The following is a 26,195-nucleotide window of genomic DNA, read 5'->3' as shown; positions in this document are numbered from 1 at the left end:
GGTCAGGGGACAACTTGGGGAGTCAGTTCTCTCCCTCTATGTGGGTTCAGGGGATGGTACTTGCATCATCAAGCACTTTACTGCTGAGTCATCTTGACTACTGCGTACTTAGAGTTTAATGGTGTGTGTGTGTGTGTGTGTGTGTGTGTGTGTGTGTGTGTGTGTGTGAGAGAGAGAGAGAGAGAGAGAGAGAGAGAGAGAGAGAGAGAGAGAGAGAGAGAGAATTGGCTGTGTTTCTTAAGTCACACGGGCAAGTGTTCAGGGCTTGGGTGTGTGCTCTCCAAACTTTTTATTGGCCAAGTCTTTGCCACATTGATCACCTCCTTTTGGAAGACCCTTTTTGTCCTCTTTTGCAGTGACCTACCTCAGGCCCCTATTTCCACTCACTTTGTTTTGTCTTGGGCTTTTGTATGTGTGTATGTATATATGTATGTATGTGTTTAAAGACTTCCGTAATTATTTGTACGTGTGTATTCCTGTGTAGGTATGTGCACATGAGTGCAAGGGCCCACTAGGGGTATCAGATCCCCTGGAATTGGAATTACAGGTGGTTGTGGGCCACCTGACATAGGTGCTGGGAACCAGACTCTTGTCCTCTGCAGGTGTCTCCAGACCCCCCCCCCCTCGCCTTTTCTTTTGAGGCGTGAAATTTACTAGGTAGCCTGGGCTAGTCTCAGACTCATGTCAGTCCCACCTTTGAGTGCTGGGATTGCAGGTGGGAGACAGCAGGCCTACTGGACTTTTGCCTTTTGGTTGCAGATGCCTGCCTTTTCCCAATCATTGTCTGAGTTACCCTTCCCTCCCCTCCTTACCCCTCTTTCTTCTTCCCTCCTCTCCCCTCCCTTCACTCTTCTCATTAAGCCATTGGGGGGGCTCTCTGGAACCCCAGTGTTTCCCTTTTTCCCATCTCCTTTAGTACTCACTCTTTCCTTTTTGGGGCATTGGTGTTTGTAATCTGAAGCAGTCAGGCCCCATCGGTGCTGCCCAGGGACATGGCATTGCAGTCCTGTGGTTTGGCCTTGCTATTTCGTGCTCTGTCTTGGTTGAACTCCCAAGGCTTACCTTACACTGACTTTTTCTGTCCTTGGAGTTCACATCCCAGGGTTTGGCTTACATGATTGAGGCAAAGCTCATAGCTCTCCTGAGTAGTTCCTTATCCGATGTGGGGTTCCCCTCTGTATGCTGTGAATATGTCTTATTACCATTGGTTAATAAAGAAGCTGTTTTGGCCAATGGCTTAGTAGAATAAAGCCAGGTGGGGGAATTCGAACAGAGATATATATAGAGAGAAGGCAGAGTCAGGGAGATGCCATGTAGCTGCCAAAGGAGAAAGAAGTCAAAACAGAACCTTACCCAAAAAACCACAGTCTTGTGGCAATACACAGATTAATAGAAATGGGTTAATTTAAGATGTAAGAGTTAGTTAATAAGAAGCCTGAGCTAATAGACCAAGCAGTGTTGTAATTACTATAGCTTCTGAGTGATTATTTGGGTCTGGGCAGCCAGGAAACGAACGAGCAGCCTCAGATTACAGGTGGTGCCCAATGTTGGTTGCCCCAATGTTGCAAATGAGACTTTGGCTGATTGCCCAGGTAGCCAGTTGTCTCTGTCATTTACTGTACAATTTGAAAATTGCTTCATTGCATATCCTGTTTACTCAAGTCCTATTATTTCCCTTCTCAGGGCCTTGATGGGGTTGAAAACTAGATAGTCATAGTTACTTTCCTCTTATGACTTAGCCAAGCCATTTCTAACATAAGACTTAGACTCCTTAGGATAGGCTTACTATCGAAATATTTAGCATATATTTCTTGCTTGATGTAGTTCATGCCGCTTGTAATTCTAACTTTTATACTTGATATTTGTTCTTGTTGTATATAGTTTTGTATTGGGCTTGAAACTCTCTTATTTGGACAAAAGGGAGAGGTGCAATGGGAACTCCTTTGGGATGCTAGCCCACTTTGGGCGTGGTCTCGTGTACTTTATATGCAGATGTAGGGGCATGCAGGAGCCCCTGGGCTGCTGGATTCAGTTTCTGTTCCCAGCACAGGCAGAGGACTCTGGACCGCTACCAATTCTGTGACTTGATTCCCTTATAAATAAACCTGTATTATACTCCATTCTGGGCTAGTGTGGAAATATTTCTTATTGCAACACTTATCTATAGAGGGAGAACCCTAATTTCCATCTTGCTTTCTCTTTCCCAGCCTCACTTCCCATTGATTGCTTCGCCCCTCGTCTTTTCACTGGGCCTATGGAAATGTCTGGTTGACATCTTCCCCTGTCACCCAATGCTGCTGCCTCTTGTTCTCATAGAAGTTCGTCTCTCTTCCTAATGGTGGGGAAGTATGGGGACCTTTGACCTATCTTGCTGGCAGTGGACCCCGGTTCTCACCTGTGTGATCTTGAAATAGTTTCTTAGCCTCTCTGGGCCTGTTTCCCACTTGTGGAAAGAAGTCATTGTTCTCTTGGGTGGTCAGAGAAGGTGAGATCCTTACCATGCCTAGAACAGCAATTGATAGAAAGGTGTTCTCCAAGAACGAGCCTGCTTCTTCCTCCTCCCCTCAGGTAATGTGACTGCAGTCACGGTCCCTCCTCCAAGGATTTGGACCCTTGGCAATCTGCTTCTCTCCAGATCTCTATGGATAGGTATGGATGGGCCTGACAGTGCAGGCCCCTGGACCCAGTGCGTGTGTGTGTGCGCACACACGTGCAAAGTACATGCATGTGCGTGTGGATTTCGTTGGCCTGGAACTTGCTGATTCAGCTAGGCCCCAGGGATCTGCCTGCCCCTGCCTTCGCAGTGCTTGGATTATAAACATACCCCACAGCGCTAGCTTGTCTGCTTGTAAGTGTTCTCTTTCTTTTCTCTCTCCTTCTCCTCTTCTGTCTGTCTGTCTATCTATCTATCTATCTATCTATCTATCTATCTATCTATCTATCTATCTATCTATCTATCTAGACAGGGTCTCAGTATATAGTCCTGGAACTCACATGTAGACCAAGCCAGCCTCTAATTTACAGAGCTCAGCCACCTCTGCCTCCTGAGTGCTGGGATTAAATCCCAGTGTGGGTTCTGGGGATCAAATTCAGATTCTTCTGTTTGCAAGGCAAATGCTTTGCCAGCTAAGCTGTCTCCCCATTCCCACTCTCCCATTCTTCCACCCTGGAGATCACTGACGTTCACCTCCATGGGTCCTAGTTCTGACCCAGAACCTCCCTGCCTCATCGTCTGTCGCCTTCCTTGGTCCATTACGGCAGCTGCTGCCAGGCCTTCAGCTTCCTCACCTTTGCTTCTTTACACTTAGTTCTGGAATTGAGGCCTTGGGTGGTTTGGCACTGCCCCCACTGGCACCCTTTGGGCCCTGAGCTCTGGGTCTGCCCTCCTACGCCCCACCAACTGCTTCTGACCACCTAACTGCCTCTGCTTTCTTCACTGCTACAAGATACATCTCTTCCTAGCTTACAGAGAAACCGGGACCCCAGACGGGCCCATCTTCCTGTCAGTGTCCTTCAGGCTCTTTCGTTTTCCAACCCTCACTGTAAGGGAGCATAGGCCGGCGGTTCTCAACCTTCCCAATGCTGCAACCCTTTAATACAGGTCCTCATGTCCTGGTGAGCCAGCCATAAAATTATTTCGTTACTACTTCATAACTGTAATTTTGCCGGTGTCATGAATCATAATGTAAATATCTGATATGCAGGACATCTGATATGCGACATTGGGAAAGGGTCTTTCTGTCCCAAAGGGTCGCAGCCCACAGGTTGAGAACTGCTGCTCCAGGGGACATTGACAGTGACAGGGAGGTGTGATGTTCATGAACCACCCAGATACCACAGGACCGAGTCCTGACTTTACACCTGGGGCATGTGACCTAACCTCTATCACCTCAGGTCCCTTCCTTGCAGACTGGGGGACATTATTAACCCCAGACGTACCTTGCGAGGTTACTGAAAGAAAAAAATGTGACAATGTCTGCCCCGTCCCCTGCGTGGTGAGGCTCTCAGTAAATGGTGCATGAGACAGTCATCTATTTCGCCTCCCTTGGGTGACCCAGTCCAGGGTCTTCAGCCCCTCCTCCATCCAATGGCTCCTCCAGAGCATTTCTGCAGACCCGGGGCAGCTTTGTTGTCTCAGATAAACAAGTCCATTCTAAACTTTATACTGGCATTGTAAGAGGATTGTTGTCATGTGATCTCCCCTTCCTCACGTCCCAGTTTCCGCACCTGGCTTGTGTCCTGGCTTGTGTTTTGAGACCGTGTCTCTTGTCGTCCAGGGTGGCTTTGAACTCACTTTGTAGCTAAGGATGACCCTTGTACTTCTGATTCTCCTGCCTCTTCCTCCTTAGGGCTGGGATCACAGACGCCCTGCATGGATCCGCCGGCTTCTGCACTCACCACTCTCTGTATTCTGCTAGTGATCTTCTTGGGTTTTGCAACTGACTCCGTCCTGGTCCTTGGGTACTTGCCCGGCACACCTTCTTCTCCCGAGCTCACAGGGAGTGTTCCGGTCTTAGAGTGTTCCGGTCTTAGTTTCCATCCGGGCTGATAACTCCGCCATCCCATTCGATCTCTTCATCTCCAGTCCAGGCGCTCAGGAACTGAAGCACCAGTGGTCTCGAAGACATCATTTGTCTCTTTTCGGTGCCCTCTCCAGCCACTCCTGGACTCAGCATGTCTGGACAGCATAACCTATTTATTGGTTTAGGCTTCCCTTTTCCTCACCTCAGTGGTGCCCTTCTGAGTGCGTATTCCCAACTCTTTGATGTGACGTCTTCAGCTTCTTCCTGGCTCCTGCTTGTGTATCTCCGGGTCCAAGGTCTCTCTACCGCGCTTCTCCACCCCGCTGCCATGCTTTAGGGTCTTCGGATTTGCCGATGGGTCTTGGCTTCCGGGATGCCCCCTCTCTCCTCTCTTGATTTTTCTCTACGGTGTCTTTTCCTTCTAACACACATCACCATTTGCTTGTTTATAGTGTTTAGAGTTTATTTGCGGTTACGGCATTCTTTATAATTATTTGTGGACTTCTCCTCTTTAGACTATCCACTTCCGGGAGGCGGGGCTTGTGTTCTGTAAATCTCTGCCTTTCCGTGACCTGAAACCCAATAGGTGCCAGGAAGCATTTGGCGAATCAGTTTCTGCTGAGACCATTCTCCATTCTGCAGAGATCGCCCTTCACAGCTGCTCCTGGGCACCAGACCTCGGAGCCCTCTAGGTTGATTCCTCTGAAATCCGAAGTGCGGCAGCACCAGTTGCGAGTCACATCTGCTGAGACACCGTGACCAGGATTCTGGGCACCACAGTTTTCAATAGGGAAGGTCCTAGGCCTGGACTGCCTACAGCATTTATGAGAGTCAAACCGAGATCCTGCTGTAAGGGTCTTCAAGCTGGCTTGCATGGTGCCAGGCCCTGGGGGGGGGGGGGCGGGGAGGGAGAAGCAGCTTTGCCTTCCTTCACTGGACCTCAGGGTCCAGTGACTTGGGCTAGAAGGATGAGGTGGGAGTTGTCGGGTTCTGGGGTAGCCAGACTGCTGCTTTCTTGAAGGTCTGGAGTTTAGTGCACTGTGGCCTGGCCTCCTTTGGGGACACTGTTGAGTAAAGACAGTGATGGTGGGTCCTGACTGCCCCCACCCTGCCAGTCATTCTACAAATTGACACTGGCTCACAGAGGCGCCTTTGAAAACATCCCCCTGCCGTGCTGTCTCCCAGACAGCCCAGGATACTGCAGCTTAGTCACCCAGGGGCCACAGCCTTAAACCCGTGTCTTTTTTTTTTTTTGCAGAGAAAATAAAATGTGTTGTAATTGGGAGAAATCCCAGCCGGCTTGGGGCAACAGTTGCATAACAGGTTTAGGAAATGTCTGTCCTCTGATGGTCGAGCTTAGCCTGGGTCGCCCATGGCACTTCCTGTGTCTGACGAGCTCCTGCGTCCATCAGACATGGCTGGGCAGAGGCTAATTCCAGAACCCGGAGGTTCCGACTGTCCACATAGTAGATAGTGCATGCTGTGGCTGAAGGAAGTCCCTGCTCCTGTATTTCAGTGTGCCCAGAGTTTTTACCCCCAGGATAGCTGGGAAGGGTACTTCTGAGATGTACCTGTAGGCTGGGGCTCAGAAGAGGTGCGCATATGTTCTGTTTATGCTGGCATTGAAGCCATTTTAAGCTAGGGGACAGACAGCCTTCTGTATTTAATTCCTGGTCCTGCCTTTGAGCAGTTTCAGTGTTGAGGAAATCATCTCTCTGAGCTGTGTTAGAGTTCTGTTGTCCACGAGGGCTGTAGGCTTCTCATCTGAAGGTGGAAAGAGTGGCCATGCTTGGCTTGTCTTCCATTTGCTCCATTTGCATCTTAGAGATGATGCAGCCAGTTTTGTCAGGAGCCCAAAGTGTTTTTTTGTTTTTGGTTTGCTTTGTTTTTTGAGGCAGGGTTTTTCTGTAGCTTTGGAGCCTGTCCTGGAAGTAGCTCTTGTAAACCAGGTTGGCCTCGAATCCACAGAGATCCGCCTGCCTCTGCCTCCCGAGTGCTGGGATTAAAGGCGTTCGCCACCACTCCTCCATCCAAAGTGGTTTTTTTTTCTTTTTTCTTTTTTGGTGTTGTTGTTGGTTTGTTTTTTTCTTGTTTGAAACGGACTTTTGCCATTGTAGCCCATGCTGGCCTCTGACTTCTAATCTTCCAGTTTCAGCTCCCCAAAGTTCTGAGATTATATATTCCCTACATACAGAGAACATAGGTTTTTTTTTTTTGCTTTGTTTTCTGTTTCTCCCTCCCTCCCTCTATCCTCTCTTCTCCCTCGTCCTTCATTCCTCCCTCCTCTCTAAGTGTGGGTGTTGGTGTCATGGCGTCAGAGGTCAGCTTTGGGTGCTGACCGTTACCTCCCTCTTATTGGGACAGTGTCTCTTGTTCACCACCGCACAGGCCAGGCTAGCTGGCCCGGCAGCTTCCAGAGACTGTCCTGCCTCCACCCCTCATCTTGGGATAGAACAATGAGATTATAGACAGCACTATGCCTGCCTTTATGTAGGATCTGGGGATGAAAACTCCGGTTCTCACTTGTGTGACAAGTGGCTTTTCACTGAGCCACCTCCTGCGCCTGGGATTAAAGCCCTATGCAGGCTGCTCCGCATATTTTATTTATTGTTAAACTGGGTTTTTAGGGAAAAGGGTAAATTCATGTAGGACAGTGGGATTCCCTGTGGCTTTGACCTCTTACCCCGTTGAGCCCTCAGCTGCCTGCTGCTGTCTTTACCTGGGACACAAGGGAAGAGGAGGTGACCACTAGAAGGCACAGGGCTGTTGCTTGGGGGTCCTCTATGGACTAGCATTGCACACCCTCATGCTCATTTTGAGAATGTCCTCTGGAGCACCGGACAAATGGGTCTAGGGATGTCTTGGGGAGGGAGACCCTGGGATCAGCTGGCTCTGAACTGTATTGTCCTGGTTTCTGTGCTAGCTGATCTGTGTAGAAACAGCTGTCATTGTCTTGGGGTCCCCTGGCCTCCCTTTCTTCATGGTTTTTTGCTGGTACTTGGCATCAGGAATCAAAGGTGGGGATGAGTGCTGGCTTGTGGGTCACAGGTCTTGCCCTCACAGCCTCTGACTCAGCTATGGCCTGAGTGCAGGGTGCTCTCTGTTGGGACATGGCAAGGTGGTTAGGGGTGCCCCCAGGCTCTCTGGTACCTGGATTAAAAGTGCCGGGTAGCTGGTAGGTGATTAGTTTCAAGGAATTGGACCCAAAAGGATGTTTCTGGTGGTGGTGGTGGTGGTGGTGGTGGTGGTGGTGGTGGTGGTGGTGGTGGTGGTGGTGGTGGTGGTGGTGGTGTGCGTGATCTGCCCTGTGCATGGGTGTGCAAGTGAGCTGGGTGCATCTCAATGAAGAAGTGAGAGGTGGATTTCCATAGTCACCATCTCTGGGTTTGGTTGCTCCAGTAGCCTCCAATCTGTTACCTCCCTAATTCATGGTAATATCTGGCTACCCTCATTGTAAGATGGATGCCTCACCCATGGGGTCTGATAACCAAGAGGACAGGTGCTTATTACATCAATTCCTTGAAGGGAGATAGACCATTCTCAGGGACTCTGCACATCAGAGGGAAGGAAAGGGTCTATGAGGCCTTGTGCTGATTCAGTTGTATCTCAGCTTGTGTCTAGGCCTGAAGCTATGGGTGTTAGAACAGAGATGAATGCGGCTCATTCTGCTACATCACAGCAGGTCCCCTAGACACCAGCTCATCTTAGGGATCTCCTGATGATCTGCTTTGTGGACTAGGTCCTGATCCCTGGTGAGAACGCTTTGTTGTTTTGGGGTTCCTGAAGCTCAAGCTCAGCATTCTCCCTCAGTTCCCTTTTGGGAACTTCGTGGTGACTTGCAGAGACCAGCCTGTCCTAGGGGTGAGAACATTGACTGTCTGAGCAGGGGAAGGTGGAAGCAAAGGTAGGAAAAGGGAAACACAGCTGGGCCAGAGGTATTGCTTTTCAGACCGGGGCCAGAATTAATGAAAGCAGGAGTGGCCATGAAGTTTCGGGTTTGCCTAAGTAACCCTTACTGCCCCAGGTAGCGGGAAGGGAGAAACTCGAACAGGCACAGCAAAGATACAGGGTGTTTTCCAGAGATGCCAAGGACACCGGAGCTTGTTTTGGAGGTGGAAACTCATAAGTGGTTACTTGTTCCCGGGGAAGGTGAGGGTGTGGCTGGGCATGCTTTCCTTGTTAGCTTTCCTTCGGTTTAGTGCCCATAGCTGCACTGACGCAGTGCAAGAGGACCCTCTGCTCCTGCTGGCCAATCCCAGGTGAGAGAGGGGCACCTGAAACACGCACTTGATGGAGTCCCATTTCTCCTGGGGGCAAATCCAGCACCACGTGCACGGACCTCCTGACCACACCACCATGCGACTGTGGCGGTCCCTGGCCCAAGAAGAGGCCTTGGTGACTCAGTTTGTTTTCTGGTCGCTCTGGTTGGGGGTGGACCCTTTTCTGTGTCTAGCCAGTGCTGGGTAGTTCCACAGAAGACACAATAGAAGAAGAGATTTAGTCTGATTGAAGTCGAGCCCAAGAAAGCACCAAAGTGTAAGAAGGGAGTCTCTCTCCCCCTCACCCCTTCTTGTGCATGTATGTGGTATGCATGTGTGCGTACGTATGTGTGTTTGCGCATGTATGGACACATGTGGACAGATCCAAGTGTGTTTTTAGGGAGGCTTGAGCTTGATGCCAGGTGTCTTTCTCCATGTATATGGAGGCAGGGTCTCTCAGTTGCCCCCCACCACCAGTTTGTTGCGGGACAGCTGCCCTCACCTCCCATGTGCTGAGGTTATAGGTGGGCCACCGTATCTGTCCAGTATCTACATCAGGTTCTGGGGTCTGGACTCTGGTCCTCGAACTTGTACAGCAAGCAGTTTGCCTGTGGAGCCATTTCCCTTGGCGCCTGGAGTTCCCTCCTTAATGAAGCCGTACATCAAACTATTTTTCCCCCTTTAGTCTCATAGCTTTTCCAGAAACATCTAAGTTTCTTTTTTTTTTTTTTTTTTTTTTTCAAGGTGAAAGATCTTTTTTTTTTTTTTTTTTTAATTTTTTTTTATTTTTATTTATTTATTTATTAAGGATTTCTGCCTCCTCCCCGCAACCGCCTCCCATTTCCCTCCCCCTCCCCCGATCAAGTCACCCTCCCTAATCTGCTCGAAGAGCAATCAGGGTTCCCTGACCTGTGGGAAGCCCAAGGACTGCCCACCTCTATCCAGGTCTCCTAAGGTGAGCATCCAAACTGCCTAGGCTCCCCCAAAGCCAGTACGTGCAGTAGGATCAAAAACCCTCTGCGATTGTTCTTGAGTTCTCAGTATTCCTCATTGTCCTCTATATTCAGCCAGTCCGGATTTATCCCATGCTTTTTCAGACCCAGGCCAGCTGGCCTTGGTGAGTTCCCGATAGGACATCCCCATTGTCTCAGTGTGTGGGTGCACCCCTCGCGGTCCTGAGTTCCTTGCTCGTGCTCCGTCTCCTTCTGCTCCTGATTTGGACCTTGAGATTTCTGTCCCGTGCTCCTCTGTCTCTGTCTCCTTTCTTCGCCTGATGAAGGTTAATATTTATGAGGATGCCTATGTGTTTGTCTTTGGGTTCACCTTCTTATTTCGCTTCTCTAGGAACATGCATTATAAGCCTAATGTCCTTTAGTTATGGCTAGAAACCAAATATGAGTGAGTACATCCCATGTTCCTCTTTTTGGGTCTGGCTTACCTCACTCAGGATAGTGTTTTCTATTTCCATCCATTTGTATGCAAAATTCAAGAAGTCCTTGTTTTTTACTGCTGAGTAATACTCTAATATGTATATATTCCATACTTTCTTCATCCATTCTTCCGTTGAAGGGCATCTAGGTTGTTTCCAGGTTCTGGCTATTACAAACAATGCTGCCATGAACATAGTTGAGCATATACTTTTGTTGTATGATAGGGCCTCTCTTGGGTATATTCCCAAGAGTGGTATTGCTGGATCCAGGGGTAGGTTGATTCCGAATTTCCTGAGAAACCGAAACACTGCTTTCCAGAGTGGTTGCCCAAGTTTGCATTCCCACCAGCAATGGGTGAGTGTCCCCCTTTCTCCACAACCTCTCCAGCAAAGGCTATCATTGGTGTTTTTTATTTTAGCCATTCTGACAGGTGTAAGATGGTATCTTAAAGTTGTCTTGATTTGCATTTCCCTGATCGCTAGGGAAGTTGAGCATGACCTTAAGTGTCTTTTGGCCATTTGAAGTTCTTCTGTTGAGAATTCTCTGTTCAACTCAGTACCCCATTTTATAATTGGATTGATTAGCCTTTTACGGTCTAGTTTCTTGATTTCTTTATATATTTTGGAGATCAGACCTTTGTCAGTTGCGGGGTTGGTGAAAATCTTCTCCCAGTAAGTGGGTTGCCTTTTTGTCTTAGTGACAGTGTCCTTTGCTTTACAGAAGCTTCTCAGCCTCAGGAGGTCCCATTTATTCAATGATGCCCTTAGTGTCTGTGCTGCTGGGGTTATACACAGGAAGTGGTCTCCTGTGCCCATGTGTTGTAGAGTACTTCCCACTTCCTCTTCTATCAGGTTCAGTGTGTTCGGACTGATATTGAGGTCTTTAATCCATTTGGACTTGAGTTTTGTGCATGGTGATAGATATGGATCTATTTTCATTCTTTTACAGATTGACATCCAGTTTTGCCAGCACAATTTGTTGAAAATGCTGTCTTTTTTCCATTGTATACTTTTAGCTCCTTTATCGAAAATCAGGTGCTCATAGGTTTGTGGGTTAAAGTCAGGGTCTTCTATTCGATTCCATTGGTCGACTTCTCTGTTTTTATGCCAGTACCATGCTGTTTTCAATACTGTAGCTCTATAATAGAGTTTGAAGTCAGGGATGGTAATGCCTCCAGACAATCCTTTATTGTATAAGATTGTTCTGGCTATCCTGGGTTTTTTGTTCCTCCATATAAAGTTGATTATTGTCTTCTCCAGATCTGTGAAGAATTTTGATGGGATTTTGATGGGGATTGCATTGAATCTATAAATTGCCTTAGGTAGAATTGCCATTTTTACTATGTTGATCCTCCCAATCCAAGAGCAAGGGAGGTCCTTCCATTTTCTGGTGTCTTCTTCAATTTCTTTCTTCAAAGACTTATAGTTCTTGTCGAATAGGTCTTTCACTTCCTTGGTCAGGGTTACCCCTAGATATTTTATGCTATTTGTGGCTATCGTGAAAGGTGATGCTTCTCTGATTTCCCTCTCTGTTTCCTTATCCTTAGTGTAAAGGAAGGCAACTGATTTTTTGGAGTTGATCTTGTATCCTGACACATTACTAAAGGTGTTTATCAGCTGTAGGAGTTCTTTGGTAGAATTTTTGGGGTCACTTATGTATACTATCATATCATCTGCAAATAATGAAAGCTTAACTTCTTCCTTTCCAATACAAATCCCCTTGATCTCCTTATGTTGTCTTATTGCTATTGCTAGAACTTCAAGCACTATATTGAAGAGGTATGGAGAGAGTGGACATCCTTGTCGTGTTCCTGATTTTAGTGGGATGGCTTTGAGTTTTTCTCCGTTCAATTTAATGTTAGCTGTTGGCTTGCTGTAAATAGCTTTTATTATATTTAGGTAGGATCCTTGTATCCCTATTCTCTCCAAGACCTTTATCATGAAGGGGTGTTGAACTTTGTCGAATGCTTTTTCAGCATCTAATGAAATGATCATATGATTTTTTTCTTTCAGTTTATTTATATGGTGGATTACATTGATAGATTTTCGTATGTTGAACCAGCCCTGCATCTCTGGGATGAAGCCTACTTGATCATAATGGATAATTTTTCTAATGTGTTCTTGGATTCGGTTTGCCAGTATTTTGTTGAGGATTTTTGCGTCGATGTTCATGAGTGAGATTGGCCTGTAATTCTCCTTCCTGGTTGAGTCTTTGTGTGGTTTTGGTATCAAAGTAACTGTAGCTTCATAGAAGGAGTTTGGTAATGACCCTTCTGTTTCTATATTGTGGAATACATTAAGGAGTATAGGTATTAACTCTTCTTGGAAGTTCTGGTAGAATTCCGCATTGAAACCATCTGGTCCTGGGCTTTTTTTGGTAGGGAGGTTTTTGATAACCTCTTCTAATTCTTCGCGACTAACAGGTCTGTTTAGATTGTTCACCTGGTCCTGGTTTAACTTTGGTATATGGTATTTATCTAAAAAAGTGTCCATTTCTTTTATATTTTCCAGTTTTGTGTTATACAGGCTTTTGTAGTAAGATCTAATGATTCTCTGAATTTCCTCTGTGTCTGTGGTTATGTCCCCCTTTTCATTTCTGATCTTATTTATTTGTGTGTTCTCTCTCTGTCGTTTAATTAGTTTGGATAGGGGTTTGTCGATCTTGTTGACTTTCTCCAAGAACCAGCTTTTTGTTTCATTGATTCTTTGGACTGTTTTCTGTGTTTCTATTTTGTTGATTTCGGCCCTCAGTTTTATTATTTCCAATCTTCTACTTCTCCTGGGCGCGTCTGCTTCTTTTTTTTCTAGAGCTTTCAGGTGTGTTGTTAAGTCCCCAATGTATGCATTTTCCGTTTTCTTTAAGTGGGCACTTAGTGCTATGAACTTTCCTCTTAGCACTGCTTTCATTGTGTCCCATAGGTTTGAGTATGTTGTCTCTTTATTTTCATTAAATTCAAGGAAGACTTTAATTTCTTTCTTAATTTCTTCCTTGACCCAGGTGTGGTTCAGTAGTTGACCGTTCAGTTTCCATGAGTTTGTCGGCTTTCTGTCGGTAGCATTGTTGTTGCCTTCTAACTTTAATCCATGGTGATCAGATAGGACACAGGTGGACACTGATATTTTTTTGTATCTGTGGAGGTTTCCTTTGTTTCCAAGTATGTGGTCAATTTTTGAGAAGGTTCCATGAGCTGCAGAGAAGAAGGTATATTCTTTCCTATTTGGGTGGAATGTTCTATAGATGTCTGTTAAGTCCATTTGCTTCATTACCTCCAATAATTCTCTTAATTCTCTATTAGGTTTCTGTCTGATTGACCTGTCCCTTGTAGAGAGAGGTGTGTTGAAGTCTCCTACTACTAGTGTGTGTGGTTTGATGTCTGCTTTGAGTTCTAGTAATATTTCTTTTACATAAGTGGGTGCTTTTATATTGGGGGCGTAGATATTCAGAATTGAGACTTCATCCTGACAAATTGTTCCTGTTATGAGTATAAAGTGACCATCTCGGTCTCTTCTGATTGATTTTAGTTTGAAGTCAGTTTTGTTAGAAATTAATATGGCCACACCTGCTTTTTTCTTAGGGCCATTTGCTTGAAACACCTTTTCCCAACCCTTTACTCTGAGTAGGTGCCTGTCTTTGTGGTTGAGATGTGTTTCTTGCAAACAGCAGAATGTTGGATCCTGTTTTCGTATCCAATCTTTTAGCCTGTGCCTTTTTATAGGTGAATTGAGCCCATTAATATTAAGTGATATTAATGACCAGTGGTTGTTTACTCCGGTTATTCTTATTGCTTTTGGTTGTAGAGATTGTGTGTCTCCCTTCTTTGAGATGTGCTAGTGAAGGGTCACTAGATGCCCGGGTTATTGTAGGCAGTGTTGGCAGTGTTGGATTCCTTGGGTTGTGATTTTCCTTCTATTACTTTCTGTAGGGCTGGATTTGTGGCTACGTATTGTTTAAATTTATTCTTATCCTGGAATGTCTTGATTTCTCCATTTATAGTGAACGAAAGCTTGGCTGGGTATAGTAGTCTGGGCTTGCATCCATGGTCTCTTAGCTTCTGCAGAACATCTATCCAGGACCTTCTGGCTTTCATAGTTTCCATAGAGAAGTCAGGTGTAAGTCTGATCGGTTTACCTTTATAAGTTACTTGCCCTTTTTCCTTTGCAGCTCTTAATATTCATTCTTTCTTTAACCTGTATATTTTGTGTTTTGATTATTATATGGCGAGGAGATGTTTTTCTTTGATCCAGTCTGTTTGGTGTTCTGTATGCTTCTTGAATATTTAAGTGAATATCTTTCTTTAAGTTGGGAAAGTTTTCTTCCATAATTTTGTTGAATATATTTTCTGGGCCTTTGAGCTGTGACTCTTCTCCTTCATCTATACCTATTATTCTTAAGTTTGGTTTTTTTATTGTGTCCCATATTTCCTGAATGTTTTGTGTTGAGAATTTGTTGGTTTTGCTGTTTTCTTTGATCTGTTCGTTTATTTTCTCTATGGTGTCTTCAGCATCTGAGATTCTTTCTTCTATCTCTTGTATTCTATTGATTATGCTTGTTTCTGTAGACTCTGCTCGTTGACCTAGATTTTCCATATCCGGCTGGTCCTCAGTTTGTATTTTCTTCCTTGCCTTCATTTCAGTTTTCAATTCTTGAACTGTTTCCATTACCTGTTTGATCGTTTTATCTTGGTTTCCCAGGGTATCATGTACATATTTACTCATTTCTTCAAACTTTTTGTTATACTTCTCATCCATTTCTATAAGGGCATTTTTTACATGTTGTTTAAGGGACTCTATTGCGTTCATAAAGTCAATTTTTTCCACTTCTTCTGTGTTAGATTGTTCAAATACCTCTGTTGTAAGATCCTTGGGTTCTGGTGTTTTCATGTTGTTTTTCAGATTATTGGGTGAGTTCTTGCCTTGGCGTCTGCCCATCTCCTCCTATTAATCCTATCTAATAGGTCTTTTAAAAACCGGATCAGGTTTCCCTGCTGGCCCAGGGCTCCGCTTACAAGATGCCCTTGCTCTGTTTCCTGGTTTCTGCCGCAGGCCAAGAACCCTCTCACCCCTCCGAAGTGTCTTCCGGACAGGACCAGGCTCCCCGTTTGCCAGTGACCTGGCCAAACAAAGGCCTACCTCTTTGATTTGATTGTAGTAGGGCGATCTGTTCTCCTTATTGCCCGCCTGACTCTGCTGCTTGCGTCTGCTGCCGAGCTGGTCTCTTAAAGCCTCGTCCTGAATGCAGTGTCGCTCCGCCGCGTCTGGCCGCCGGCGCTCCGCCGCGTCTGGCCGCCGGCGCTCCGCCGCGTCTGGCCGCCGGCGCTCCGCCGCGTCTGGCCGCCGGCGCTCCGCCGCGTCTGGCCGCCGGCGCTCCGCCGCGTCTGGCCGCCGGCGCTCCGCCGCGTCTGGCCGCCGGCGCTCCGCCGCGTCTGGCCGCCGGCGCTCCGCCGCGTCTGGCCGCCGGCGCTCCGCCGCGTCTGGCCGCCGGCGCTCCGCCGCGTCTGGCCGCCGGCGCTCCGCCGCGTCTGGCCGCCGGCGCTCCGCCGCGTCTGGCCGCCGGCGCTCCGCCGCGTCTGGCCGCCGGCGCTCCGCCGCGTCTGGCCGCCGGCGCTCCGCCGCGTCTGGCCGCCGGCGCTCCGCCGCGTCTGGCCGCCGGCGCTCCGCCGCGTCTGGCCGCCGGCGCTCCGCCGCGTCTGGCCGCCGGCGCTCCGCCGCGTCTGGCCGCCGGCGCTCCGCCGCGTCTGGCCGCCGGCGCTCCGCCGCGTCTGGCCGCCGGCGCTCCGCCGCGTCTGGCCGCCGGCGCTCCGCCGCGTCTGGCCGCCGGCGCTCCGCCGCGTCTGGCCGCCGGCGCTCCGCCGCGTCTGGCCGCCGGCGCTCCGCCTCTGTGCGTCTGGCCGCCGGCGCTCAACATCTAAGTTTCTAAGCACTTGGGCTTGCTGGGAAGGGAGAGGGTTCAAGGAACTCACTTCCAGAATTATTGAAGATTGACAAATGTGTGTTAGAGGTTTAAGGATGTCAGCTCAGAAATGGCCTTTAATTATAAACAGAGCAGCCCTCACAGTCTGCGAGTTGCTTTAGCCCTCAGCTATTTGTTTACTTCTGACAGACCCTTTCAAGTTTTGGATTGGAGCAGGAGAAGTTGAAAATGCAATGTGCTGTCACGGGGTGCATAGCGCCAGGACTACAGATAGCAGTGGGCTCTGTGGACCCTCAAATGTAGGGTTCTCCTGTCAGGCTTGGGAGCGGTCCTCCATCAGTATGGCGACACGTCCCAGACCTTGCTCCTTGTGTTTTATGACAATGACATCCTAAGAAAGTTCCTGAAAGTCTCTTTCAGACCTTGGAAATCCAAAGTGACTGTAAAGATGGGCTGTCCCCAGAAGCCTCTGCACAATTGAGAGTAGATGTCTAATCTCAGAGTAGCCAGAGAGAAGGGACCAGGAAGTATAGGGGAGTGATTTTTTTTTTTCATCCCAGAGGCAGGACTCCAAGGGAGAGAGGTTAGGCTCATCTTTACTTGCAGTTCAAGGGGTATATTGACTGCACAGCAAGTGTGACTCGAACTCATGGCCTCTGTTCCTTGGGGCAGTGTGACTTCTAGGTGCTCTATTTAGACTTGGATATTGATGTAGACTCTCAGCCAGAGCAATTCTGCCTTGAGAAGAACTCTGGGATGGAGGATTGTTTGCAGTGCATTCTGGGAGAAGAGCCAACTGCTCATGTTCTTTTTTTTTTTTTTTTGGGCCTGCCTTGTCCCAGAATTCCAAAGTGCCCGCCTCAAAATTATAGTTTATTTTGTTGATTTAAAATCGCCAGCAAGAACACAGGCCCTTCATTCGGGCAGCTCCAGAATGTTGACTGACTCCAGCCCCGCCCTGGAACCTAGGGGAGAATGTCCCAGATGTTTCTGGAGGGCTCTGTTTATAGCACTCTGACTCTTGCCCGCCGGCGACCTTTCACAAGTTCATCACCAGGAAGCTGAGTCATCCAGGGGTCAGCTGGCATGATCAAAAGTCATCCAGTGCTGCCAGCAGCACAGATAGCGTTGGCTGGGCACTTGGGGGAGCCGTGTAGGAGTGGCCAAGTGGATGAGCTCAAGCTCCTCCTCCCACAGCATCCCCTCTCTCGGGATGAGGATTGGGGTGGCAGCTGCACATCCTGGGGTAAACAGCAAAGAGCCATCTCCTTCCATTCGCTCAGATTCTTTCCTTCTCTGAATCCAAGGCCGAGGTCAGAACCAGACAGAAACACAGTGCAGAGGATAAAATGCCTTCCTTATGTTTCATGTTTGGGTTCAGCTCCCAGGCTCATCTCCCCACCCTGACCAGGTTTAGGGGCCAGCAGTCCCCTAAGTCACTCATCCACATTCCCGTTCCACAATCCCACGTGCCCGAGTCCCTTTCTTTTCTTTCCTGTGTGTGTATGTGTGTGCACGCGTCTGTGTTTATAGAGGCCAAAGGACAATGCTTAGTCATTACTCCTCAGGTACTGTTCACCCTGTGTGTGTTTCATACACACCAGCTTCACCTTCCCCAGCCTTGGCATTGTTACTGCTTTGAGTCAGGGTCTCCTACGTAGCCCAGGCTGGCCTAGAACTCACAGAGCTCTGCTTGTCTCTTCATCACGAGTGCTGGGATTTAAAGGCTGATGCTACCATGCCTAGCATTACCTTGCCTTTGTGAGACAGGCTAGGCTATTTGGCAAGCTAGCCCCAGGTTTAACCTTCCTTTCCCGCAAGAGTGAGCCAATGTGCCTGGCTTTTTTTTTTTTTTTTTAATGTGGATTCTGGACATCTGACTCTGGCCTTTTGCAAGTACTTTACCAATGACTGAGCTATCTCCCAACCACAGGCAACTTTCTCTTTGTCCTACACATCCCCAACTTTCCCATCCTCAGCCTTGGTGTCCACCTTGCCATCACTCCCTAATCTAAATTAGGTCCCCTGCACCTCATCTTATAGCACTGCCTATTTAAGACGGAGTTTGGGGTTTGGGGTTTCCTATTTCTCCCCTGCTAGATCATAAATACCTCAAAGGCCGGAACCCCACCCACCTTGCTGGGCTTTGCCCCCAGGAGCATACTAGTGGGTAGCCTGTGGGAAGATCTCTGGCAGGACAGCCATTTTTCCCTCCTGGGAATTCTGCAACCTGGGCTCACCCTCACCCTAGTCCCTCATCTTTCTGTCACCCCTGGGAGCTCTTCTCTTAGGCAGCTTTGGTTTAAATCACACACCCTCCTCGTTCCTTCTTCCTAGGGAGAAGATTTTAGTTCGCCTTGGCTCTCACCCGTAATGGAAGCTTTCTGCCTTCTTTGTGTCCAGAGAAAACTTAACTCCAAAGTGTCAGGAATACATTGTGCATGCCACATAATGTCGGTTTAACGAGCGGGCCCCAGAGACTGAAGCCTGGATCTTGTGATTGATCCTTTGGGGTGTCCTTTCCCGAGGCCTGTGCGTGTGATGCTTAGGGTTTCCTACCTGGTATCATCCTTCTGGAGACGAGGTAGAAGGTCCGTGAAGGAAGGACACTGGTCCAGGTAGCATGGCTGGCCTGACCGCACATGTATCCCCTTGTGCTGTCGAGATTAATAGTAGAGTTTGTGCCAGTTATGAACCCGGGAACTTATCTCCAAACCTTGGACCTCTGGGACCCCCTGGACCCTGGGACTTAGCTTTGCTGGTGTTCATGGCCTTGGCCGTTTCCCTGTGTGTTGTGCCTCAGACTCTGGAGGCACACATGGTAGTCAGTCTGGGGAGCACTTCAGACCCTGCTGTGTGCATGTGGGTGAAACCTTGTTGGCCCCCGACTCCTTGGCCATTGTTAAAATGTCTCGGTGAGGCACAGTGACCAACAGTGGATGATTCTTACAAGAAGCAGCCGCACAGATGCCTCGCCTGATATAATTACACGCAGAGGAATGAGCAAGCGAAGGCTGGCGACAGGACCGCCCTGAATGCTGCTTTCTTCCTCTGTTTATTGGGCTAATCACTGGGCACACCGTAGAAGGTGTGGTGGCTCTGTGAAGGGTGTGGAAGCCGGCCTTGTAGAAGCTGGCAGGGCCGCACCCAGTTTGGAGGCATGCTCAGGGTGCCCGTCTCCCGATGGGGTGTGGGTTTCTGCTGAGCTGCACCCCCTGAATCCCGGCCCTCCTCCCTTCCTTGGTATCAATGCCAAGGGCTGTGTCTCAGGGCCACCGGCCTTGTCACCCGCCTGGTCTCTCACACAGACACATTGCTGGTTTTCGTCCATCCCCTTGCTCCTGAACAGCTGGGATGTGTCCTGGGAGGGTGTCTCCTAGGGAGGCAAGCGGCTGGCACAGGCTGGGGAAGAAGTGCTGTGTCATCCAGGCAGGTTGGCCTACGGGAGGAGCAGGGCTCGGGTTTTGTGGCCTAAGCATTTTGTCTTTCTTTTCAGATGCTTTCTCCATACACTTCTGGGCTAGGGACAGTGCTGTGTGTGTGTGTGGGGGGGGGGGGGAGTGCGGGGAGGGCTGACCCCACAGACAGCCTGGGCAGACAGATAGACAAAGGCTAGCTCCTGGAGGGCTGGCCTGCAGGAGACCTCAGGGAATTCTGAGTCCAGACTCTTGAGACACATGCTTGGAGCAAACTGTAGATTAAATCTTTTTGAAATTGAGACTAAATATACATATACATAAAATATGTTGTTTTGCCCTTTTTAAAACTCTGTGTGTATGTGTGGGTATGTTCACGTGTGGGAAGGCCAGAGATAACCTGGAATGTTATTCCTCAGGAGCTGCCCATGTTTTTGTAAATTTTTAAATTACATTCACACACACACACACACACACACACACATGTGTATGTGCTTTGTCTATATGTATGTCTATGTACCACATGTGTGCTTGGTACCCACAGAGTTCAGAAGAGGGCATTGGCTATCCTAGAACTGGAATGACAGATAGATGTAAGCCATGATGCAGATACTGGGAACTGAGCTCAGGTCTTCTATAAGAACAGCAAGTGCTCTTAACTGCTGAGCCATCTCTCTAGCCCCTGATCATGTCTTTTGAGAGAGGGTCTCTTTTTACCCAAAACTGCTAGGCTGGCAGGCCAGAGAGCTCCAGGGATCCTTACCTCCGTCACCAGTGCCTCTTTCTGTGCCTGGCTTCTGCATAGTTCTGGGGATTGAGTTTGGGTCCTCGGGCTCGTTTGGCAAGCACACATTACTGACAGAGCCATCTCTTGCCTTTTCCACACATACCCGTCACTGGTGTTTAATGCTTTTTCTTTGTGATGTGGCCAGAGACATCTTTTCATCTTGCAAAACTAAACCCCAACTCTTAAAATAACGAACTCCTATTTCCCCGCCCTTCAGACCCTAGCAGTCTCCATTCTGCTTCTCTTTGAATGTCGTTTCTTTAGCGCCCATGTAACCAGAATCTGCCCTTTTGCAATTGCTTATTTCAGTCAGCATGTCTTCCAGGTTCACCCATAATGGAACATGTCAGAATTTTCACCCTTTCTAAGGCTAGACAGTATTTCATTGTACGACTCAGATCACATTGATCTTGGTCTGTGATGGACAGCCGGACTCTTTCTGCCCATCCAAATACCCCGAGATCCTGCTTTCATTTCTCCTTGGTGTATCCCCGCAAGTGGAATTGCTGGATCCTTGGAAACTCTGCTTTTAACTTTTAGAAGAACTGCCTGGCTGTCCTTTAAACATCCCTACAGTAGTAAATAGTGTGTCTGAAGGAGGATGGCTCCCAAAGGCTTCTGTATTTGGATGCTAGGTCTCCAGTTGGTGGAACTGTTTGGGAAGGATAAGGATCAGGAAGTATGATCCTGTTGTAGAAGAGGTGTGTCACTAGGGGTGGGATTTGAGGTGTCAAAGGCCCTTATCAGATTCTCTCCCTCCCTCCCTCCCTCCCTCCCTCCCTCCCTCCCTCCCTCCCTCCCTGCCTGCCTCCCTCCCTCCCTGCCTCTATCTTGAGGCTAAGATGTAGGGTTTCAGCTAGTGCTCCAGCTGCATCCTTACCTGTGTGCTGCCCTGCTCCCCACCATGACCATCTACCCTCGGAAGCTGTAAGCAAGCCCCCAGTTAAATGCTTCTTTGTATGAGTTCCTTGGTCATGTTGTCTCTTCACAGCAATGGAACAGTAGCTAGGACAAGTGCACGAGGGTTCGCGTTTTCCCTGGTTTTCAGCCTCTACACCCTTGGTTCTTTTTCTGACAGCGTCTCCCTGTACAGCCCTTGGCTGAGCTTGAGCTTATATGCTTCCTGCCTTCACTTCCCAAGTGCCGGGATTTTAGGTGTGCACCACCGTGCCTTTCTAGGTGTGTTTTAAAACGTATTTTTAAATACAGGTGTTTTAAAGCTGCAGATAAGTCCATTGTACATTAATTACTGTACATTAATGTTGGAGGCTTACCTCCTTCAACCAAACATTCCTACACACTGACGCACCTTTGTTTACCGATGGTACCGCCAGTTAAGCAGATTCTGAGGCTTGACATTCTGACTGTGTCCTTACAGACAGTTAGCTCCGTTTCTTCCTTCAGCCTGTGTTTGCAGTTGTACACAATGGTGAACAAAAGCACCAGGAGTCTGCCTGTCAAGCCTCCATGCCAGTGGGCTCCCGGAGAGGTGACGCGACCGCTCAGTGTCTCTGTAGTGGCCAAGCTGCACAGGAAGTTGGGTCTCCTAACTTCCAGAACATTTTGAGGGACCATCTGTTTGGCAAAGTGAGTCTCACCACCATGTCAGCATTTGTACCAGGTGTGCATTCCTAGAGAATCTCAGGCCAGAACATCTGCATCCCATCTCTGGGCTGTTGGGAGGTTGAAGTGCTCCAGCGCAACGGGGGTGGGGGTCATGGGCAGGGGAGGGAGGCTCTCCTATGTGCAGACCTGCAGCTGATCTCGACCCTCACTTGTCTGCCATCCCGCGGCAGCCACACTTCCCTGCACTCCAGAAGGCATCCAACGAGGCCAAAGGCTTGCCCTTGAGGGGAGCTTGGCCATCACATACCACACAGTGGTCTCAGTGTATCTTGTTGCACAAGGACCCTCTCCAGCCCTGGGCTGGAACTTTAGTACCCAGTAAAGGTGAGCCAGGAGGCCAGGTGAGCAAGCTTCCTGGAGCACTTTGTTTGCCACCCTTTTAGCCCATGTAAACTGATATTAGTGGCAGCTCCCCATCCCCCACACTAGGTAGCTGTCCAAGTTGCCTTTGTTATATAACCAGGATTAGTTTAAGCAGCTCTATCCCTTCATTCAGAAATGGCAGGGAAGAGGAATGACTGTGGGAGTCTTGGTGTCCCAGTGGGACATCCTAGGCAACTTCCCTTCCTCCTGGGTCTTTGTTTTCATTCTGTCGAGTGGGATGGCAGAATGGAAGGGTACGTCAGGTGTGCTGGAGTCTATAGGCAGTGTTTGATGGGTGGTTTCGCTCCCACCTGGGGCAGATAGATCTCAAGAGCGTCCTTCTCCAAGCAAGGAGTGTTGAAGGAAGGAATTAGCACAAACAACAGTTCCTGGGACTCTGGGGTTTTTTTTCTCCAAAAACCAAAACCAAAAGCCGGGCGATGGTGGCGCATGCCTTTAATCCCAGCACTCGGGAGGCAGAGGCAGGCGGATCTCTGTGAGTTCGAGACCAGCCTGGTCTACAGAGCTAGTTCCAGGACAGGCTCCAAAGCCACAAAGAAACCCTGTCTCGAAAAACCAAAAACAAAAACAAAAACCAAACCAGGATTAGGTAACTGCTTGCCAGACCCAAAGTGAAGGACTTTTGTCTTCACACCCTTTCTGGAAGATGATGCCTTCCAGAAGAGGAGACACATCATTGTCTGAGACCATGGTTGGTGGAGGAAGAAGCCTTCACTTGAGATGCCTCTCCAGAGTCTACCCTGTGCTCGTCAGGAAGTGGAGGTGGCCTAGCCTCAAGCTCCTTTGGTCAGAGAGGATAGGAAATTAATGCTGTGGCCTGGAGTCCCCACCCAGGGCCCTGTGGCTAGGAACTTCCCCTCGGGAGCCCAGAGCCTGTTGTGTGGTTTATTGTCATCCTATTTTGTAGTCTAATGGGATTCTTTTTATACCTGTCCTGAAGTCCTGGGTGCCAAACATCTAGTTCTTTAGCAGCCAGCTAGGAGAACACTCCTCCAGGCTGGGTGAAGCTAGTCTGCAAGGTGGATCTTGGGGAGAGTCCAGGCATCTATATTCATAGAGATGGTTTCCCTCTCCCGCGTAGGGAACACACTGGTGGCTTCCTCCTCCTAAGTTGGGAACACACTGCAGACTTTCTACAAATCACTGTAGCAGAGACAAACCCTTATCGATCCCTTGGTCCCTGGACTAGCTGACCAACGTGCTTCCGTTTCCTCATTCCTTCATCAGGGGGAAGCGTACAAGGTAAGAGGTCTCTGCAGGTGAGGCAGCCGAAGGTCAGAGAGGTCAAGTAAGTTGCCAAGCTACAAAGTTGAATCAGGACTTCAGTGACTAGGTGGTAGAGGATTGGGCCATCTTTGTGACCCGGCTTCAGATCAGCTTTCGCTGTGCACCTGATGGATGGAGGCATGCTTTGGTGGAGGATGAACTTGTAACTGGTAACTGTCCCTGCCAAGCATGGAGATATCCTAAGGAGCTGTCCCTTCCTTTGACTATCAGACTGTTGAGACAACGCAGCCCGAGGTATTGGGATTTCCCCCAGGAGTTTCCCGCTTGGAGAAAGGAAGAGACTGGAGCCAGGTGGCAGCGGAGGGAGCTTATCTCCAGGGAGGAGTTCACAACAGTTGTTAACATTTCAGATCACCTTGTAGGAGAGACCAGAGCTGAGGCAGTGATTGGCACTTGGCCTAAAACTGCCTAACTAACTCTACATTCCTCTTCCTTCTGTGTAAGCCAAAACCTCACAGCAGGACCCTGACAATGGAATGGGGGCGCCACTGGGCCTCTGTTTCTCTTCCCAGTGTGGGCACCTTGAATAAATCCCCTTTCCTCTGCTTTCCACAATGACTTGTGTATTTAGTTGACCCATTTAAGACAGGTGCCTGAGTTTAGGTTGCTGGGACTGACCCTAACTCGGGTAATAAACTGCCAGTTCTTCTCCATGCCCCACTGTCCCCAGACTTTTGCCCATTGCCCCAGAGTGGCCATCCTCGGGCGTGAGGCCTCTCACCTGTCTCTGACCCTCTGACCCCGTCTCTCTATTCCATCCTGTCCCATCCTGTCTTATCCCATCCCTTTCCATCTTTATCGCACTGAGCTATCAATTAGCGTCCCTGGACAGAGAGTAAAAGCCCTGTCTCTGTGACGTCTTGTGTGGATGGTTGACGTGGGCTTCCACCGGACCCCGAGACTGGGTTTTTCAGCAAAATATAGTTGGAGGACAGGCAGAGGGCGCGGTCCCTGACCAGCTAGCTCTGTTTTACTTTTCCTTTGGAGCAGAACAAAGTGGGAGGTCCATGGTGGGGGGGGGGGGGTAGAGGGGGTAACACTTAGAAGGCAAATGAAAACTTTGAAGGTAGCCCTACCATGCCAGACAACCATTGCTGGCAGAGCCTCAGCCTGACCTTGCTTATCTTCCTGGATCCTTGTTCTCTCAGGCACGCAGAGTGAACCTGCCCCAGTACAGGCCAATAGGCTTCTGTGGTGCCTGCATGGGGACTCTTGTGTTACATTTGTTCTTTTGTGACCTGCCAAGCTTACCTATGCTTTGTGAAAATAACATGCTGTTTCTCCAGTTTGTCCTGACATCTTGTCCTTACTTGTGAATGGAGTGTTTACAAGCCATTCAAGTCCTCAAGACTGGCTGAGTCAGTGGGAGGCCTCAGAAGTGCGCTTTATTAGCAGGGAGTTGAACTGTGTCTCTTGGACGCATTAGCCTTCGGATACTGGTACGTTTCGAACATCCTGTTTAAAACACAGTGTTGGAATTGAGCTGCTGCTGTTTGGATCATGGCACCTGGCAAGACGGGCAAGTGTCGTGGTCTCTGGACGGCCAGGAAGTTCTGCAGTCCTCAGCGGAGTCCAGAGCGGCATGATGAACAATATAAGAAAGCCCACGTGGGCACAGCCCCGAATGCCAATCTTTTTAGACCTACTTCTCATGCCAAGGGAATTGTGCTGGAAAAAGCAGGGGTTGAAGTCAAGCGGCTAAATTCTGCGGCCGGGAGGTGTGTCAGGGTGCCCTCATCTAGAATGGCAGGGAGATTACAGCGTCTGTGCCCAGTGATGGCTGCTTGACCTTCACTGAGGAAAACCGTGAAGTTTTTGTTGCTGGATTTGGTCCAAATGGTCACGCCGTAGGTGATGTTCCCAGAGTACTTTCTAAGGCTGTTAAAGGAGCCAGTGTGTCTCTTTTGACCCTGTTCAAAGGCAAGAAGGAAACACCGAGAGAGCATGCGTTTTGACAATGGAAACACAATAGTAAATTTACATTTTCTGAAAATAAAAACAAACGAACTGCTATTATAGCACAGTTGAGAAACAGGTCCTTCAAGGGGGAGGCTGAGACAGGGCTCTGACCTACTGAATGGATTGATGCCCTGATACAGGAAGAGGTCAGTTACCATGGGAGTGGGGGAGGGCCTGATGAGAGTGTTTGGCTAGATTTACTGTGTTGCTTGCCTTTGCCCTTTGGCCTTCCAAAGTGCAGGGACCCTCCCCAAATATTGGCATTTGCGTTTGGACTTCCCGGGCTGTGATCCCCAAACATGGCTGCTGTTACAGCTAGTTAAAAATGTTCTGTTATAGCAGAAGATGGCCTGAGACAATTACTGGTTCAGCTCTATGTTTCTATCCCTCTAGATACCCTTCCTGCCCATGACCTCAGGGGGTATCTGGCCCAGATTCCTTTTCCGGAGACCAAATGGTGATATGTTGATTCAGCACTATATCTAGTTCGACTGGAGACAGTGGCCATGAGGTCTTTGGGGGAAGTGGCTCAGGACTTAGCCTGTGAGGACGCTGGTGTAGGCCATGCGTAGACAGAGCCCACTAAGAGCTGCCTGGACTTGAACTTGGGGGAG

General features: G+C 48.7%; 1 protein-coding gene and 1 pseudogene across 2 annotated transcripts in view; both read left to right on the top strand.

Moving 5' to 3' along the window:
- Slc25a37 (solute carrier family 25 member 37) overlaps positions 1 to 26,195 on the top strand; it is a 47,035-nt gene that overhangs the window by 5,517 nt on the left and 15,323 nt on the right. The window lies entirely within an intron of this gene.
- Positions 25,123 to 25,577, top strand: LOC142836081 (small ribosomal subunit protein uS12-like; annotated as a pseudogene).

This window comes from Microtus pennsylvanicus, chromosome 15 (assembly GCF_037038515.1).
Source record: "Microtus pennsylvanicus isolate mMicPen1 chromosome 15, mMicPen1.hap1, whole genome shotgun sequence".
Classification (NCBI taxonomy): Eukaryota; Metazoa; Chordata; class Mammalia; order Rodentia; family Cricetidae; genus Microtus; species Microtus pennsylvanicus.
The sequence above is the reverse complement of the archived record's forward strand: the minus strand, read 5'-3'. Positions and strand labels throughout refer to the sequence as shown.